Source organism: Microcaecilia unicolor, chromosome 1 (genome assembly GCF_901765095.1).
Source record: "Microcaecilia unicolor chromosome 1, aMicUni1.1, whole genome shotgun sequence".
NCBI classification, from domain to species: Eukaryota; Metazoa; Chordata; class Amphibia; order Gymnophiona; family Siphonopidae; genus Microcaecilia; species Microcaecilia unicolor.
The window spans coordinates 64,735,998-64,752,876 of record NC_044031.1 but is presented as its reverse complement, the minus strand read 5'-3'; the positions used below and the strand labels follow the sequence as shown (position 1 = coordinate 64,752,876).

Below are 16,879 nucleotides of genomic sequence, written 5' to 3'. Positions count from 1 at the left end.
AAGTTATGTATGTTGTTATAGAATATGCTTCGATTTCCGTATGGAAATTAAGACATGATATATAGAATGTGGCATTTAGTGCATAGCGGCTTACTGGCAATATCATGCGATATAACTGGCTAGCTGCAAATATTCAGTGCATCACCTGCTAAGTTTGACAGCCAATCCAGGCTCAGCACCGATCGCAGGACTTAGCCAGCTTGCCTCCTGCAGACTGAATATTGGTCAGAAACTGATATAGAAAATCACAAATACATGTTGGATAATAGGTGTGGCAGGCGGCAGTGATAGAGTTAAGGGCATGATAGCTAGGGGAAAAACCTCTGTGGTGCCCCCTTTCCCTCCCTGACCTAAGCACATTCTTATTTTGCTTAATGGTTAATCCAGGGCTGGTCTAACTGCAAAAGCAGTGAATCTGATACTGCTGCTTTTGCTTCTGTTCCTGCTGCAATAGAATCTCTCTCATTCTCACCTAATATTCAGGCTGATAGCCGGTTATTATGGAACAGGAAGACAGGGATTAGATTACTTTCATCCTAACATAGTAACATAGTAAATGACGGCAGATAAAGACCTGTCCAGTCCATCCAGTCTGCCAACAAGATAAACTCATTTTACATGGTATCTGATACTTTATATGTGTACCCGAGTTTGATTTGTCCTTTCCTTTCTCAGGGCACAGACTGTAAAAGTCTGCCCAGTGCTGTTCTTGTACTAAATTCTGAAGCTAACGTCGAAGCCCCTTAAAATTTACACTCCAGCCCATCCCTATCTATTCCTATGTGGGGAAGGAGAGAGGAAAGACTACGCAAAACAGACAATGATCAATTATGTGGTTTTACAGGATAGTTACAGTACAATACAATAAAAATGTATATTCCACTATCTACTGAAAAAGGATTAATGCAGATTACAATGTAAGTAAAAAAACTAGGCCATCGTTATGAAAAGTACAACAATCATACAAATATCTTATTAACCCAAACCACACCATATCAATAAATTGGTCAAAAGCTAGATCAAATATATAGAAAATAAATGAGCTTTCAACAATTTATGAAATCTAAAATAATAGGACATCACTCTTAACTCCAAAGGAAGAGGATTCCAACATTGTACTGAACAGTATACGAGACTGGAACTATGATAAGATATATAATTAAGACATTTGCCAGCCTGCAAGACTTTGAACAAGAGAGGCACATATTAGTGCCACATGTGGGGACGACTTAAAAGAATTCGAGAAATGTAAAACAATAAAAAAGAATTACCTGCAGTGGAAAGGCACTCGCGAAAGCGAAAATATATATAAACATCGTGAGGAGAGAACATGGAAACATGTCCTCTCAGCTCCATGGAGAAAAAGAGACTGAGGGAACCATGCTCATCCATCAAGCGGGAAGGCACCAACATATGCACGGTGGGGGTGCTGCTAGAATTTTCTAGTTCTAGCGATTCGGCGAGTGCACCAGGGCTCTGTCGGATGAGGTCACCCATATGTGGGAATAGCGTGGCCTGTTGTCCTCGGAGACAACACCCTTTTGCATAGGCAGTTCACACTTTGGTACATGTACCTCCTTGTCTGGTGTTTCTCACCATATCTTATGAATCTTGGTGTCAGATGCCTCTTGTACAGACTTAAGAATTAGGCTCATTTTTTCCTATTTTAGAGGGGTCCCATATCCTCAAACTTGAGGAATTCACTGGCACCTCTGGTTTCAGAGGTCCAACTGGTTAACATTAAGGCACTTACTGGTTAACATTAACATTAAGGCACCTACTAAGGTGTGGTAGGGACTAGCACATGCATACCACATGCCAAAAATCACTGCCGTGGGACATGCTGAGGCGTCCCACAGTAGTGTGGTGATCTGAGGCGTGTCAGTGGGTGGAGAGTAGCGCAGGAACCCTTAGGGCCCCTTTTACTAACTCCAAAATGGACTTACCACCCAACTACCGCGTAGCTCTTGCACTAATTTCATTTTTGGCGTGTATCTGTTAAGCACATCTGAAAATTATTTTTTTATTTTCTGGCACACGTAGCGGACGAGCACAGGTCGTTACCACCCAAATTCTTTACCGCTAGGTCTATGGCTGGGGGTAAGGTCTCAGACCCAAAATGGACATGCGGCAATTTTCGTGGGGAGGGAGGGGGAAGGCCTTTTTTACAGGTGCGCTGAAAAATGATTCTGCGCACGTCCAAAACCTGCACCTACACTACCGCAGGCCATTTTTAGCGCGCCTTTGTAAAAGGACCCTTTAGTGCCTACAAAGTAGGTGGCGGTAAGGGATCCCACGGTAATAGCCCATGCGCTTATTGAGAAATTAGCACGTGGCCATTACAGAAAAATATACAAATGTAGCCATTTTAGCACCACACTAAAAGTGGCCGCAGTGCGCGGGAAACCCACACGCTAACAACAACTCCAGCCACTTTAGTGCCACTTGGTAAAAGAGCCCCTAAAATATTTACCAAACATTCAATAAAGATATAAGAACTAAAAATTTTTTTTTAACGCAACATTTACCAAACATCGTCCTTTTAAGCTCTGCATCAGCTAACTTCTCAGCTGAAACCCAATCTACCATGAATGTTAATCCTAACACGTTTTCTTTCTACAGCAACTGATCTGATATTGTGTGAAACGAATGGCCAAGCATGAAACACAGGTGCAGTTATATCGCAGTGTAAACAGGGAATTCCTCTTTTCATTCACAAAAGTCTTTACAAGGTAAAACTATTTAAAATATTGCAGGCCACTAGCTGTGGGAGAGGGTGAGTGCCCTGAGCTTCGCCTGTCACAAACACTGGAAGACGGGGAGGCCACAGCAAGACACTACCTCTTGGTTACTGTAGAGTCTGCCAATGACAATGCTTTCTCTGGAGGTTAGAGAGAGAGAGAGAGGTTAGAGCATAGAGGGCACGAAGAAAGCCTAACAGTTAGAGCAGTGGACAGAGAACCGCAGAAGCCTGATTCATATCCCAATGTAGCTCCTTGTGATTTGGGGCAAATCACTTAATCCAACATTGCCTCAGGTATAAACTTAGGGGCCCTTTTACTAAAACTTAGCATGCGCTAATGGACATTAGGGTGTGCTAAGTGTCACATGCCCCATAGGTATAAAATAGGACACACAGCATTTAACGTGTGCTAATTCTGTTAGTGCACTCTAAGTTTTAGTATTTGGGTTTCTGCCAGGTACTTGTGACCTGGATTGGCCACTGTTGGAAGCAGGATACTGGGCTAGATGGACCATTGGTCTGACCCCCATATGGCTATTCTTATGTAACAGCAGTGCAAAAGAAGAGCTTTGTTAAAAGAAATTAGTCAACATGTCTGTGGACTTCTTGGCTGATCTGACATAAATTGATGTTGTTATTGCTGTTTCTGTTGCTTTTTTTTACAGATTATTGGCTGCTCCATGTGTGAAAGAACCCTGCAGAGGTCCACCAGCAAGGCTTGAGCATCATACTAGGTATTCAAGACTGCGCCTGCTCATACTGGTGAAAAACTAGCCATGGAGGACCACTTTGTATCAAGCTTGGAAAAACCCAGGAGGCTGAGCAGCAAAGGTATTTATGAAAGAAATTAGTATCTCCTGGGCTGGTATGTTTAATGCTGAATGCACTGTAAAACATCGTACTGAATTGTGCCTTCTGGGAGACCTTCATAGCAGTCAGTCAACCATCCCCCTCTCCACTTACAAATTCTATGACACCTACCTCTCCAGTTTACAATGTCCAGGAGATCAATTATTTAAAAGGCAAGAAGATTTCCAGCACCAGACTTCCTTTCTCTCCACTGCTCAGCTAAAGGAAATCTATATCTCCTCCTGCTGTTTGTTTCTGGTAGAATTCACAGCTCTTTTCTATTACTGTTTCAGTTGTTTAGTTAAATGGCATTCCTCCAGGGATAGTTCTGCTGCTGGAGCACTGGGGCTCAGCTGCATCCTGCAGTTCTGTTTCTAATGGCATTTGGATTTTTGAGCACACCTTTTCAGTACTAGCTCAAGGTGAGTTACATACACTACACATTTCTCTGTCCTTGGAGGGTTCACAATCTAAGTTGTACCTGAGGCAATAGAGGATTAAACGACTTGCCCAATATCACAAACAGCAGCCACCTCTGGATGTCAAGACTGGTGTTCTAGCCACTAGGCCACTCCTCTACATGAAACCAGCAAGGAAAATATGAATGCATGTAGCGCTTTTCAGTCAAACACCATCCCAAGGTGTTGTGCAAATTGTGCTAGGTCAGTACTCTGCTGTACAGCAGATGCTTGTGAGATAGATGGCCTGCTAATGTTTTACCAACATGAAATTTGCATGTCAAAGAAGGAAAATTCTTAGTGGCTGGAAACAAAGATAGAGCAAAGTCTGCCTCCTTTTTTATTGTTTTGATGCTCCAAACTAATATGGCTACACCTCTGGAAGCTTATGTGTTTTTGTAAGGATCCCGATATATTGTAAGAGAATGGCATCAAAGCAGTGGCGTACCAAGGGGGGGGGCGGTGGGGGCGGTCCGGTTACTGCCTGTTCCGGGGCAGAAAGAGCATGAAAACGAAGAGCCGGCAGGCGAGCGGTACCCCCCCCCCCCCCCCACCAGCGGCGTGCACCCGGGGGGGGTTATTTTGCCAGGGGTTCTTTCGCCGGGGGGGCGTCGCGCTGTTCCGGGGGGGTGCTGCACCCGGGGGGCGGGGCGCATCGGCGATCCGCCCCAGGTGTCAGCCCCCCTAGGAACGCCACTGCATCAAAGCAAAGTGAATGACACAGAGGGATGTAATCTGCACAGAGCGGCAGGTACAATCCTAAACATGTAATCCTACATGTTCCGTAGAGTGGCAAGTATGATTCTAGCCACCTTGCTGGGCCATGCTGGTCTTTTTCTGCTGTCTGCTACTATGTTTTAATTTCCTCCTTACTAGTGACTTCAGAGTTTCCATGGGCTGTGAAAGTAATGATGTTAGTGCGGAAGGAGAAGAGGTTCATGACACTCTCTAAGAGGAGGAGTCAAAAGAGGAACTCCCCCCCCCCCACCCCCCATCATTCAGCCGCAATTGACCAGCCAGGATCAGCACATGGCTGACAATGTACTTCTAAATATTACCGGTTAGCATCTAGCAGATAGCCGGTTATATTGGTCAATATAACCAGCTATCTGCTGATTTTTTTTAAAAGTCAGACTGGCCAGGTTTGGTGGCCATATTTGGCCGCGTGAAACCTTGGAATATCTTTGGCCACTCAGACTTTAACCGGCCAGTACTGAATATCGGCTTGGCCAGTTAAAGTCTGACCAGCCAATGTTAAACTGGATATTCAATACCAGTCACCGGAAATGGCCCAGCATTGAATATCGGCACTCACCGCAACTGCAGGAGTTAGCAGGTCTAACTCCCACAGTCTGAAAACTGGCCTCAAACGGTTTTATCAGCAATCAAGCGATGGGTTTGGCTTTGGGTCTTCCTTCTCCTTCTTTCCTGAAGTGTGCTGGTGCCCAAGAAGGAGCACTTAGGCAATAGCAAGTAGGTTCCCAGGGTCCAGAAGAGCCTAGGGTTTTGGAGAAGAGACCAAGTACCAAGAGAATTAATATTGAAGAACTAGTTTTGTTTTTTGTTTTATTTTCTTTTTTATAAAATGCTATTAGGAAGAAGAAGGCAAGGAGAGACCAATGTGGAAGCTTGGGTTAGCTAAGGAATGGCTGGCTTAGATTAGGTGTGGTGTAGCTGAAGTACTGGACCATCAGGTATCCATCTCAGCATAACATGAAAAGGATTTGGGTCATTCCCCCTACAGATATCATCTTTTTTGAGTCTGCTTGCATTATCTACTACTAGATGTGCTGAACAAATGTAAAGTGTGATTTTTTAAGGCAAGAGGCAAACCAAGAAACAACAGTGCCTGAGATGCCAAGATCAGAGAGCCTAGATAAAATAAGGTTATAATCAACAAGGTCAAATGCGCCCATGAAATCAAGTGAAACCAGGATGACAATATTACCAGGGTCTAAAGATGTATGAAGATTGCATACAAGGGCAGTAAGAACAGTTTCACAACTATGACCTGGATGGAAGCCAGACCGGCAGGAATGTAGAACATTACATGCATCTGTATAATTAAGAAGCTGCCTAAATACTATCCCCCTCAATATTCAAAGCTACTCAACCATTCAGAAATGGCCGCTGACTGGTTAAATTGCATTTCGGTGCCTAACTGTGAATATTCAGCAAGATATAGCTGGTTATCTCTTCTGAATATTCGCAGTCAGCACTGAAAAGTTAACCAGCTATATCACGCAACAATGGAAGTATTTAGCGCTGACTGGTTATGTTTAGCAGGCAAATCAGACCACATAAATAGCAGTCCTCTCTTTGCCTGCTATTAACTTAGCCAGTTAAGTTAGTGCCGGTTAAGAAAAAAAAAATATATATATATATATTCAATGCTAGTCATTGGAAACGGCCCGGCATTGAATATCTGTGGTCAGCGCCAACTGAAATACTTATGTGGGCTGTCTGCTACCGACTGAATATTGACCCCTATATGTTCAGTGATTTTAAATACAATACAAAGGTTTGAGATAAGTGTCAACAAGGATCTAATTTTGGCTTCTTTAGGATTGGCCTTATGACTGCATGTTTCCATGTAATTGGGACAATGCCAGTAGACAGACTCATGGAAATCATGTGGAAGAGAAGAGGTATAAGACAATATCGGGGAATAGTAAGCCATGAGGATGGAATAGAGTTCAAGGAACAGGCAGTAAGACGGATAGATCTGATAAGCTTAGAGAACACAGTAACACTGGGGATAGAAAATGAGTGCCAGGAGTGAACTGGGAGAGTAGGTGTAGTTGTAGTAGTAGTGAGAATAGAAGATCTCTGGAAGAGTAATATAAGAGAGGAAGGATGAACAGGAGAGGAAATGGTAGGAGGTGGAGATATTGGCCATAAAGAGGACCTGAGTCTGGCTATTTAGAGATGGGAGTAACTAGCGAGGTAATTAAACCCACTGATGACACAAAGTTATTCAAAGTCGTTAACTCGCGACAGGATTGTGAAAAATTACAGAAGGACCTTACGAGACTGGGAGACTGGGCGGCTAAATGGCAGATGACGTTTAATGTGAGCAAGTGCAAGGTGATGCATGTGGGGAAAAAGAACCTGAATTATAGCTACGTCATGCAAGGTTCCACGTTAGGATTTACAGACCAAGAAAGGGATCTGGGTGTTGTCGTCGATAATACACTGAAACCTTCTGCTCAGTGTGCTGCTGCGGCTCAGAAAGCGAATAGAATGTTGGGTATTATTAGGAAAGGTATGGAAAACAGGTGTGAGGATGTTATAATGCCGTTATATCGCTCCATGGTGCGACCGCACCTTGAGTGTTCAATTCTGGTCGCCACATCTCAAGAAATATATATTGGAATTGGAAAAGGTGCAGCGAAGGGCGACTAAAATGATAACGGGGATGGGACGACTGCCCTATGAAGAAAGACTAAGGAGGCTAGGGCTTTTCAGCTTGGAGAAGAGACGGCTGAGGGGAGACATGATAGAGGTATATAACATAATGAGTGGAGTGGAACAGTTGGCTATGAAACGTCTGTTCACACTTTCCAAAAATATTAGGACTAGGGGGCATGCGATGAAACTACAGTGTAGTAAATTTAAAACAAATCGGAGAAAATATTTCTTCACCCAATGCGTAATTAAACTCTGGAATTCGTTGCCGGAGAACGTGGTGAAGGCGGTTAGCTTGGCAGAGTTTAAAAAGGGGTTAGACGGTTTCCTAAAGGACAAGTCCATAAACCGCTACTAAATGGACTTGGGAAAAATCCACAATTCTGGGAATAACATGTATAGAATGTTTGTACGTTTGCGAAGCTTGCCAGGTGCCCTTGGCCTGGATTGGCCGCTGTCGTGGACAGGATGCTGGGCTTGATGGACCCTTGGTCTTTTCCCAGTGTGGCATTACTTATGTTCTTATCTTATCAATAAAAGAAAATGCAAGAGTATCAGGTAGAAGGGAGCTTTTAGAAGCAAAGATTCAGTTGAAGTAAGCTCTCTCATAATAGAGAAGAGCTTCTGAGGGTCTATTAACCGATTTGAAAATTTGAGATGACAAGAACTTTCGCTTTGCCTCCTTCACTTTATAGTGACAGTGACAGAGGTTGTAAGAGGTCTGATAGAACCTCAAGGATTCTGGGGATTTATGCTTCCTCCAAATACACTCCACATGATGGGTTTGAAATCAGAGTAGGGTGAGACCACTGTGAAGCCACGGGGTGTGTGGTTTGCATGTGAAATGAGGATCAGAAAATCATGCTGGAAGTGATGGTAGTTGCACCTTTAAAGAGAAGTCCCGAGGGAGACCTGGACCTTAAGTGGTACATTGAGGAAAGTAGAGAGAAGAGCAGTGTGCAAAGGTGAAAGGGAAAAAGGATAGATGTAGCGGAAAAGGCGAATCCTAGCACCAGGTAGATAAGGATTATTCAAAGGAGCAGATGGGATGTGCAAAGTAAAGGAAACTAGTAAATGGTCAGACCAGGGTGTAGAAGCAGAACCAAAGTTAGATAAGACAAAGATCACAGGAAAAAGCTGAGAGGACAAGATCAAGGGTATGTTCTGCAATGTGGGTAGGAAAGAGATATGTTGTGTAAGATTAAGATCAGAGAGGAGGGTGAGAAAGTGTCTATCATAGGTGGACCTCGGTTTATCAATATGAAAGTTGAAATCACCAAGGAGCAGAAGATTAGGAAAGTTGGTTACTGCAAGAAATAAAGTTTGGGAAAGAGAGTACCAGCATCAAAGGAGAAGGAAAAGTAAATTAAGTGTAAATGAAAAGGGAAGCAAAGTTTGACAAAAGTAAGTTCTTGATAGGAGAAAATAGAAGACGAAAGTTCTATCACCCTGAACAAGGAAGAAAGAAAGATTGCAACCCCACTGCCAGCATAGGAGAGACACAAAGATGAGTAGTTAGCAGGCTTACCATAATTTAGAAGAGATTCCTCATCTCTAAGAAGCCATGTTTCAGTGATGTAGAATATCTGCGAGGGGTTTGAAACAAGGAAATCATAAAGCGCCGCACTTTTGCTCCTAATAGATCGGCAGTTGAGAAGAGAAAAAAAATGGTAGAGGTGAGGAGAGATGGGAAAGAAGGTGAGGGAGAAGGGGGTGAAAGGAGATACTGTAGAGTTGTCGGTGTAGCTCAGGAGGATGAATGGGACCAGGCCTATAGCCCCAGAGTGTCAGGATTAAATAGCTGTCTGGTGGCATATTTCTGGTGATTAAGCAATGTAGGCAAATGGAAAAAAGGGGCCAAGTAAGCAGTAAAAAGAAGGGCATCACAATATAGTATGGAGTTGCCCCAAGCAACTCACCCAAGAAGTACAACCTGCTCATTGGGCTTGCTTCTTTGGCATGTGTCCGTGGCATGGACGCCACAGGCAATCTGAAATTTAAGTACTAAGGGGTACGAGGCGATGACAGAGCTTGTCAGTCAGAGAAATAGTGTCAAAAGAGTATACAATCTTTCTCTGCCCCCCCCCCTCCCAATGTACAAGTGCGGAATCTCTCGCTTCCTCCATCAATCCCCACATGGGTCCAGTATCTCTCTCTCCCTTCATGCTCCCCAAAGCCCTGCACTCCTCTAATCTTCCGGTGGGTCACTGGCAGTGTCAGTGATGTAAGCATGCTGCCTTTGGCCAGCCCCAGAAATTTTCTTTCTGCTACAAGTTCCTATTCCCTCATAGGCAGGATGCTGCAGAGGGAAAACTTTGGGGGCTGGTCAAAGGCAGCGTGCTTACATCACCGATGCTGCCAGTGATCTACTGGAAGATTAGAGGAGTGCAGTGCTGCGAGAAGGGAGAGACACCTTTGGGTAACAGCAGCTCGTTTGAGAGGGTGCAATGCCCCCCTCACCCTCCCCAAACTATGCCCATGAGAGAGGCCAAGACAAACAAATGCCTCTTCAGAACTGTAGCCATTCAAACATTGGGACGCTTACTATATACAGATGTTAAGGGGGTGTAGGTAGGGTAGGAAGAGGGAGTGTCTTAGGTGGGCCCACAAAACAGAACAGATTCCCCATTTCACATAGAGAATCCATATCTGTATCAAAAAAAGATAGAATTGCATGAGCTATGCTGGGCATGCTTCCCCTGCTTGTTATATGGATAAAATTGAGGCTTTTTATCAAGTTTCAGCAGCCCAATCTTATCTATACACTAGTAGAAAAGGCCCGTTTCAGGCAGGAAGGAAACGGGCGCTAGCAAGGTTCCCCCTCCCCCAGTTCCAGACCCCTTCATCGCTTTCCCCCCCGCCCCGCCCCAAGTTCCAGAGCCCACCTCCCTGCCTTCCTCCCTCCGAATTGGAACCCCCCTCGGAGTTCGTGGTCCCCCTTGGCGCGACCCACTCGAGCCCGCCTTCCCACCGCCAAACCTCCGCAGCCGCCGTTGCGTACCTGGCCACCTGTGTCCGTAACTTTCTGGGTCTCCGAAGCCTCAGCTGACGTAACGACGCATTACGCCGTCGGCGTAATGCGTCGTGACATCAGCTGAGGCTTCGGAGACCCAGAAAGTTACGGACACAGGCAGCCAGGTTTTAGAATGTTGGAGGTGAAAATTATTATATAGGAAGAGTCAAATATTAAAGGATAAGCAACTTAAACATTCACTACCAGCCAGCAAAATCATAACTCAATTTGCATATTAGGCCCCTAGGACTCAATGTTCAACTGGTGATACTCAGCGTTTTGCTGACCACTGCCAGCATTATACCGGAAATTCAATTCCAGACCATGTACAGGTTCCAGGTATACAGAGCCGGCCAAAATATGGTTAAGTATGATATTCAGCACTTAACCAGCTATAAAGAACCAAATACAGATAGGACTGCCTTTTGTGAGGTCCTATTTATGCGGTTAACTTTAACCAGTTAAGTGCCGAATATTGCATTTAACCGGTAAAGTGCCAACTCTGCCCCCAGAATGCCCTCAAATTAGCCGGTTTCAGCTTGGGCGCTAACTCGGCATTTTCAGAAGCCTCTCCTGGCTGTTTAAATCATTTTGAATATCAGGCCCTATGATTGTAAGTCCTCTCAGGCAGTAAAGTACACATTGTACCTGATTATAATTCAGCTTGAGTTTGGAAACTGGAGTAATCAAATCTGAAAATGTGCAAGTCGGTTCTCAAGAACAAGAAGCAGTGAATGTTCTCACGAACGGCAACATTCCTGCAGCTTCAGGAAGGGGTGGGAGGAAGACTGCACAGAGTCTTTAACTTTGTCTGGCAAAATCTCTTGAGCTGCCCACAGGATCCATGTACTGTACATCAGTCGCAGTTCCCTTGCCATTTGCCAGGTCTGTAGATGGACTTATCACAGAGTGTCACAGGTGTTAATCCATGTCTGTTAAAGGAATATTGCTATGAAACACCTGTTCTCTGTCTTTTCTCAACCAATTAAAATCACAGGCTGACAGATAAGTTAATAGAGTTCAGACAAATGGAACATCTGTCTACAACAAGGATAAGCAAAAAAAAATACATTTTTTTTTTGTTTGTGGAAAAAATTATTTGTATGTTCTAAAAGTGGATAATATCTAATATGATTTTATTACAAATAATTATTGTAAATGTTAATACTAACTATGGTTTAGACTCTGGAAAAAATGTTCAGTGTTTCCTGCATTCCTAGAAGCTTTAATTCTGCCTTAAACCAGGGCCAGCCCATCCCCTCTGACCCACCCCAATCCAGGGCTCAATCATCTTGATTGCCTGAACACCACCCCTGCCAGAATAATCCAGTTATACACCTTTCATGTTCTTTTTTATTTGTACCCTGTGCTTCCCCACTCATGGCAGGCTTGATGCAGCTTAGGTACTTATTTGTACCTGGGGCAATGGAGAGTTAAGTGACTTGCCCAGAGTCATAAGGAGCTGTCTGTGCCTGAGGTGGGAATTGAACCCAGTTCCTCAGGACCAAAGTCCACCACTCTAACCACTAGGCCACTCCTCCACTCCACTCTTTAGAGCTTCAAATGGCTGCATACTTTCCACCTGCTATCTCTGCAGTTGGCCGAAAGATGGCAAACTATCATATGTACAGTATATTTGCGAGTGGGGGAGGAGCAAATTTCTAAAACCTTGTTACATACATAAGTTGATACTTGCTGGCAGAGCAGGAGTCAGTCATAGACAAACCAGGCACCTATCCAGGGGCCCTCTTAGATATGTTGATTCAATGGCTCATAAAACAGGTATTTTCCCTGGTAAGTCAGCTGCTGGTTGAAAGAAGAGTGACAGTTGTGGGAGGAGTTAGGAGTTAATAAAAAAGGAGAATTAGAGTGGGGGAAAGTGTCCTTGGTTTTGTCTCAAGCCTTGGTTACTCAGTGGTCTTTAGTTGCTTGCAAGCCCCTGCCAACCAAGTGACCAGGAAGGAGAAGGGGGAATCCTGAAGTGCCAATTTCAGTTGGGCAGAGATTAAGGAGCTGTTATTGCCTTTTGAGGATAGCCACAATGAATATGCATGAGCTAGATTTGCAGACATGTATTTATTATTCATTCACCCAACTTGTCCAGGTTTCGGCACTTATGCCTTCGTCGGTGGTCAACAAATGGTCCAGTGTTATAAAAGTACAAGTGGCACATGTAGTCATGCATCCAGTATCGCCGCCAAACTATTGTGTGCTGGAAGCTGAAAACCGTATTATAGTTTGACGGCAATACTGGATGCATGATATCACGTGCAATTGTATTTTTATGATACGGGATCATTTGTTGACCACTGACGAAGGCATAAGTGCCGAAACTTGGTCAAGTCGGGTCAATGAATAATACGTGTGTGGTGAACCTTGAGTGTTCTCCTTCCTTGGACTATTTCTGCTTTGTGCTGCTGCTTTTTCAATGTATTATTTGGGCCTTTGGGGGGGGGGCTTTATTTCTGTGGAACCCCTGATTCAGTCTAGCTCATTTTGTAAATAATTGTCACAAATTTAATGCAGTGAAAAACAGGTTCAGGCTTTCTAAAGTTTGAACTCCTTGGTTTTTCATCAGTTTTCCCCCTATGTCAAATGTCCTGTTCCATTATATTTTCAGAGAGCGAGAGAGACAGGCATTCTCACCCCTTTTTGTATAACTTATTTCTAATATTCTTTTGGGTTCCAAAGCATAAAATTTATATTTTGTAAAAATAAATGAAAGAAAAAATTTACTTTCTAAATTGCTCAAAGCAGGACTTGGGTTTTCAGAATAGCCTCAATCAATATGCATCAGCTAATTTGCACAATACTCAAGGTGCACCCCACCTGGAGTATTGTGTTCAGTTTTGGAGGCTGTAACTTGCTAAGGATGTAAAAAGAATTGAAGCGGTGCAAAGAAAAGCTACAAAAATGGTATGGGATTTGCGTTACAAGACGTATGAGGAGAGACGTGCTGACCTGAACATGTATACCCTGGAGGAAAGGAGAAACAGGGGTGATATGATACAGACGTTCAAATATTTGAAAGGTATTAATCCGCAAACGAACCTTTTCCGTAGATGGGAAGGCGGTAGAACTAGAGGATATGAAATGAGATTGAAGGGTGCAGACTCAAGAAAAATGTCAGGAAGTATTTTTTCATTGAGAGAGTGGTGGATACTTGGAATGCCCTCCCGCAGGAGGTGGTGGAGATGAAAACGGTAACGGAGTTCAAAAATGCGTGGGATAAACATAACGGAATCCTGTTCAGAAGGAAGGGATCCTCAGAAGCTTAGTGGAGATTGGGTGGCAGAGCCGGTGGTGGGAGGCGGGACTAGTGGTTAGGAGGCAGGGCTAGTGCTGGGCAGACTTCTACGGTCTGTGCCCTGAAAATGGCAGATGCAAATCAAGGTCAGGTATATAAAATAATGAGTGGAGTGGAACAGGTGGATGTGAAGCGTCTGTTCACGCTTTCCAAAAATACTAGGACTAGGGGGCATGCAATGAAACTACAGTGTAGTAATTTTAAAATAAATCGGAGAAAATGTTTCTTCACCCAACACATAATTAAACTCTGGAATTCGTTGTCGGAGAACGTGGTGAAAGCGGTTAGCTTGGCAGAGTTTAAAAAGGGGTTAGACGGTTTCCTAAAGGACAAGTCCATAAACCACTACTAAATGTACTTGGGAAAAATCCACACCAGGAATAACATGTATAGAATGTTTGTACGTTTGGGAAGCTTGCCAGGTGCCCTTGGCCTGGATTGGCCGCTGCCATGGTCAGGATGCTGGGCTCGATGAACCCTTGGTCTTTTCCCAGTGTGGCATTACTTATGTACTTATAAAGTAGCACATATGAGTTTATCTTTTTGGGTAGACTGGATGGACCGTACAGGTCTTTCTCTGCCATCATCTACTATGTTACTATCATTACTATGTATAAATAAAATACAAAATTGGGCATCTGAAAATTATTTAAAGTTTAATACAAATAAAACAAAATTACTTTACTTCTGTGAGACATTGTTGGATATACTAAAAGCTATTACTATAAATTCAGGAGTTTGAAATACATAAAAAGTATTACATACCATGTAAAATGAGTTTATCTTGTTGGGCAGACTGGATGGACCGTTCAGGTCTTTATCTGCCGCCATTTACTATGTTACTATGAAACTTATTCAAGGGTACTAGGTTTAGTACTTGATACACAATTAAATATGAACAATCAGATAAAATCTCTATGTAAAAGAATTTTCTTTAAACTATGTCAGTTTTGGGCAGTGCGTTCTTTATTTTACCCAAAACAGTTTCGTGTGATAGTACAGATGATAATTCTCTCACAGATTGATTATTGCAATGTTATTTATGCTGGAATACATTAAAGATTATTGAACAGATTACAATTATTATAGAACACTGCGGCCAGATTAATATTTGTTTTTAAGAAATATGATCACGTGTCACCTAGTGTGAGAGAATGTCATTGGTTGCCAGTGAAAGCGCGGGTGGACTTTAAAGTGGCCCGTTTAGTTTGTAAGATCTTCACAGGTGATTGTCCAGTTTCTCATAGTCAGTTATTAACCTACCCTTCTAGTAGAATGACAGTTCGCTCTACCTCTTTTTTTAAGATTAGGTTTTGCTTCTGTCAAAAATGTGCAATATAAAAGTATACACGACAGTTCTTTTGCATATCGATCTTGTAAGATTTGGAATATTATTCCTGTCTCTATTCAATCAATTCCAAGTTATTTAAAGTTTAGGAAGGCTTTGAAGTCCTATTTGTTTGATAGGTTGTAAGAACATTTTTTTAATTAATTGTAAATCGCTTTGATTCCTTGGTTGATTTAAACAGTATATAAGCAATGGAATAGAATGGAAAGCTAGGGAATGCAAATCTGTCTCATGCATATTCATTGTGGTTATCCTGAAAACCTGACTGGCTAAGTGTGTCTCGAGGAATGGGTTGAGAACCCCTGCTCTAAGATGGCTGACGTGAAAAATAAGTTTTTTTCTAGGATGGTTGTCAGTAAGAAAGACACTACTACTACTACTATTTAGCATTTCTATAGTGCTACAAGGCGTACGCAGCGCTGCACAAACATAGAAGAAAGACAGTCCCTGCTCAAAGAGCTTACAATCTAATAGACAAAAAAAATAAATAAAGTAAGCAAATCAAATCAATTAATGTGAACGGGAAGGAAGAGAGGAGGGTAGGTGGAGGCGAGTGGTTACAAGTGGTTACGAGTCAAAAGCAATGTTAAAGAGGTGGGCTTTCAGTCTAGATTTAAAGGTGGCCAAGGATGGGGCAAGACGTAGGGGCTCAGAAAGTTTATTCCAAGCGTAGGGTGCAGTGAGACAGAAGGCGCGAAGTCTGGAGTTGGCAGTAGTGGAGAAGGGAACAGATAAGAAGGATTTATCCATGGAGCGGAGTGCACGGGAAGGGGTGTAGGGAAGGACGAGTGTGGAGAGATACTGGGGAGCAGCAGAGTGAGTACATTTATAGGTTAGTAGAAGAAGTTTGAACAGGATGCAAAAACGGATAGGGAGCCAGTGAAGGGTCTTGAGGAGAGGGGTAGTATGAGTAAGGCGACCCTGGCGGAAGACGAGACGGGCAGCAGAGTTTTGAACCGACTGGAGAGGGGAGAGGTGACTAAGTGGGAGGCCAGCAAGAAGCAGATTGCAGTAGTCTAAACGAGAGGTGACAAGGGTGTGGATGAGGGTTTTGGTAGAGTGCTCGGAAAGAAAGGGGCGGATTTTATGGATGTTGTAAAGAAAGAAACGACAGGTCTTGGCAATCTGCTGGATATGAGCAGAGAAGGAGAGAGAAGAGTCAAAGATGACCCCAAGGTTTCAAGCTAAGGAGACAGGGAGAATGAGAGAGCCATCAACAGAAATAGAAAACGGACAGGACACAGGACTCAATTGATGCAATTTCTGTGAACTTTAGTTGTTATTTTCTTTCGAGTATATTGTTTAAATTGGAATGGAGGTTAGTCATAATATTTAAGAAGAACCATGGTATCGGAAGGTATCAGAAAGACAAATCTGGATAGAAATGAGCAAATGTAAGCTCAGGTCAACTTTGTGCCAAAATGACTATCGTAAATTGAACTAGCTAATGGCCAGCAAAGGAAGAAGAGTCATGGCATTAAGAACAAGATAATCAAATGAAGACCCAGTTAGAATACACTGATGTCGATAGAGAACTGGAGAGTACCTACACATCATAGAACAAAGTAAACACGACAAGGCAGTATCCATTCTATTTTATGGAGCTCAAATACCATATTTCCGTGATTCTAAACATCATCGATTCTAAGACATAAGAGCGTAAGTGTACATAAGAGTAGCCATACTGGGTCAGACCAATGGTCCTTCTAGCCCAGTATCCTGTTTTCCAAACAGTGACCAAGCAAGATCACAA

General features: G+C 43.1%; 1 long non-coding RNA gene across 1 annotated transcript in view; it reads left to right on the top strand.

The window, feature by feature from the left end:
* The first annotated feature begins 3,436 nt into the window (after nucleotides 1–3,436).
* The window catches only part of LOC115460052, a 67,488-nt gene continuing 54,045 nt past the window's right edge, over nucleotides 3,437–16,879 (top strand). Inside the window, exon 1 of the long non-coding RNA XR_003940362.1 lies at nucleotides 3,437–3,574. This is a non-coding gene — a long non-coding RNA (uncharacterized LOC115460052). The remainder of the gene's footprint in view (nucleotides 3,575–16,879) is intronic.